Source organism: Vigna radiata, chromosome 8 (genome assembly GCF_000741045.1).
Source record: "Vigna radiata var. radiata cultivar VC1973A chromosome 8, Vradiata_ver6, whole genome shotgun sequence".
Taxonomy (NCBI): Eukaryota; Viridiplantae; Streptophyta; class Magnoliopsida; order Fabales; family Fabaceae; genus Vigna; species Vigna radiata.
This window is the reverse complement of record NC_028358.1, coordinates 5,893,743-5,897,371: the sequence shown is the minus strand read 5'-3', so window position 1 is coordinate 5,897,371 and position 3,629 is coordinate 5,893,743.

Below are 3,629 nucleotides of genomic sequence, written 5' to 3'. Positions count from 1 at the left end.
CTTCCTCACCAATCTCTCTCATTCCCAACTTTTCCCTTTTCTTTTTCTTTTGCATTGAGCTCTTCTTCATGCTTTTCTCCTTTTCTTTTCTTTTTCTCATGAATTTTTCTTTTCACAACATTTGAGCTCAATGCTTTTCACTTGCTTTTTCAACTTTCCCCCAAGAACCCCAAACTTGAACCTTTTTATCACATCCAATTAAGCTCATCCCAACTCAAGGTAAAGAATTTCAAAACAAGGGTTCACATACTGTTTAAGGCTAAGGTTCAAAAAGGGTAAAATATTTTTAAGCATTTTGGGTGAAAATTTGGCTAGAGAAGGGTTTTCAAAAATGGCCTTGATCATATGACATTCACATGCAATTCAATCGATCATCAAGATTAAGGCAATATCATCCATGTTTTCTTGCGAACAATACATGCAACAATAAAACTCTAGAGCTCAAAATCTCACACACATGCTTCCTCACACACAATTCATTCATACACCATGCCTAGCATCATGACCACAATCATAAATTCATCACCCATCTATTTCCTGGATATCATTATGCATTACAACTCAATTCTCTTTCACATCAAATAGAATCATCATGCACATCAGTTAGTCAAACATTTTCATAACAAGTAATAAAGCCAAGAATACACACCAAAATTAAAATTCAACCTATTCTAGGAATTTAAAATGCAAAAGTGTAAGAAGAAATTCTAGGTTGCCTACTAGTAGCGCTTGTTTAACGTCGCGAGCCTGACCCAAACCTGGTTGGCACTCGTCAGTAAGTGAACTTTCTTTCACCACCCATTAGTAGGTGTACCGTCCGGATATCCATCAGTGGATACCAAAAAAAATTTTAGCATCCCTCAGTAGATGCTACCCAAAAATTGTTCAGAAAATTCAAAAAGTACAAGTTCCAAAGAAAATAAAACCAAAAACCGAAAAAAGAAAATTGTTCATAAAAATACAAAATTTGATTTCCAACAAATTCATCTCCTCTTCTTCACATTGGGATCTCCATCGTCCCACCAACTCACTTTTCTTCGGTCCACCTTTTTGGTTACTTTTGAATATGGTCTTTGAATCTCCACCATTCCTTTCTCCTTCAACTCCTTTATTATCCATGGCTTCTTTTTAAATCTCACTTTGCTTCCCGATAGGAGTGAATCTTCTTTTGGTTCTGGGTGAATGGTTCTTCTCCCTTTATCCTCAGGTACCTGCAAAACACAACAACTATCACACTGAAAATTAATACCTGTGGATTTGTCTTCCTCTGCAGCTTCACTTCTGGCTCTTTTATATTTGACTTTTCTAACTGCCCTCTGTACAGTTTCTTTAGAGCCATAAAGCAGTACTTGATCATAATCCTTTAACTTTATTCCTTCATCATGGATACGTATAACCATCTTGGAGGTTCGCATGAACGGTCTTCCCAGGATTAATGAATTTTTTCCTTCATTAGACATATCCACAACTATAAAGTCAATCAAAAACTCCAACTCATCAATCCGCACAATTGCATCCTCTACCATCCCAACAAGTTTCTTCATAGATCCATCTGCTACTGTCAAGATCACCTTGGTAGGCTTCAATTTTACTCCTTTTATCTTCTTGAAATCACTGAGAGGCATCAAGTTAATGCTTGATCCTAAATCAATCAAAGCCTCTCCTAGATCCACATTACTGATAACACAAGGAAGGGTCAAAGCTCCTGAATCCTCTAGTTTCTGTGGATGATTCTTCTTCCTGGGTTTCGCCCACTGCTCCTGATTTTCTTCATAGCCTAAATCAAGTAACCTTTCCAGATAGTATTTGATCTTGTCATCACCCTCAGGAGTTTGGGAAGATGTTAAAGGATTAAGAGGTGCCTCCTTAAGAAGTTGTAGGAGTGACTCTCTAATGTCTTCCTTCTCCTTTTCTCTTTCTGATTTCTTCCTTTCGCTTCTCTTATGTGTATTACTCATCCTTTCCTCCTCTTCGTCATCGCTGCTGCCAATATCAATTATTTCTTCTTATAATCTCTTCTTTCCTCCTGTTGCAACAAATTTGCATTCATCTTTTGGGTTAACATCAGTATTAGCCCGAAATTGATGCTTTTTCTGTGGTTTCAACCCTCTTAGACAACTGTCCTATTTGTGTCTCTAGTGATCTAAAAGTTGCCTGATCACTTGCTTGTTGAGATTCATAGACCTTCAAAAATTTATAAAACCTGTCAGTCAATTCTCTGACTGTCTTAGTCAAGCTGCTTCATTGCTGCCATACGGGAGAAGGTTGCTGCCGGAAGTTTCCTCCTTGTCCAGAAGAAGCATTCTGGCTTTGCCCAATACTTGGATGGTTTTTCCAACCTTGGTTAGAACCACCTTGGTTGAAATTTCCCTGTTTGTACGGAAATTGAGCTCCCATATAATTCACGTCCTGTTGCATTTCCTCTGTAAAAGCACATTGACCATTAATATGGTCACCACCACACAAATCACATAATTGTTGTGCCTGGGAAATATTTCTGAGTCCCCGAGGAAGTTCAGAAACGACCTTTAGCAACTTGTCCAATTTCTGACTGAGGAGGTGATTTTGTGTTGCTGCTGCGTCTTCAGTGGGGAGATGTAAAAGTCCTCCTTTTTGCGTGCCTCTTTCATTCAACGACACTTCATTGAGAGCCATCTCTTCAATTAAGTTGTACGCCTCATCCTCTGCCTTTCTATTAATACTGACCCCAGCCGAGGCATCTCTCATCATTTTAGACTGAGCGCGCAAACCTCCAAGGAACACTAGCAAGTAAGAAGCTTTGTCAAACCCATGAACTGGGGTTGCTCTCAACAATCCTTTGAACCTATCCCAAGCTTGCCTAAGTGTTTCTTCCATTCCTTGTTTGAAAGAAGAGATTTCTAACTTCCCTTGATTGATCTTTGGAGGTGGAAAGAATTTAGTAATAAATTGTTGGATACTGCTTCTCACGTCCTGAACGTTCCCCCCGGGAAAGAATTCAACCAGTCTTTCGCATTTCCTCCCAGTGAAAAAGGAAACAAACTAAGTCTGATTCTATCGTCTGTCACTCCAGTTATCTTCACTGTATTGCAAATTTCTCCAAAGACTGTCAAATGCTTGTAAGGATTTTCATTTGACAACCCATGGAATTGGTTGTTCTGGATTAACTGGATAAGTGCTGGACTCATCACCATGCTGGTTGTATTGTCTGTTGGCACTGCAATGCTGTTGAAATTTAAGGGGCCAACTGTGTTAGCGGCGTCCCCTAGAGTGCGTCTGGGAGGAGATTGATTGGCCATCTCCTCAAGATTTGGTTCAACAGTCTCAAGTGGAGTAACTTCTGGAGAAAGAGATCTTTCACAAAAAGGGCGTCTCTTCCTCCTCTCGTATGGTAGACCTTCTAGCAAAGGTTGTTGGTTTTTCCTGCTTCTAGTATGTATTGTATCCTGCATGCACAAGAAACACATCTTAAAAGCACTTTTAAAGAAAATAAGACAAAAAGCAATAAAAGAAAAATAAAAACAAAAATAATTACAATCAAGTCAAACTCAATCAATTCACACTACTAGACAAATAAACCTCGAGTCCCCGGCAACGACGCCAAAAACTTGTTGACGGATTGGCAAGTGTACCAAATCGTACAAGTAATA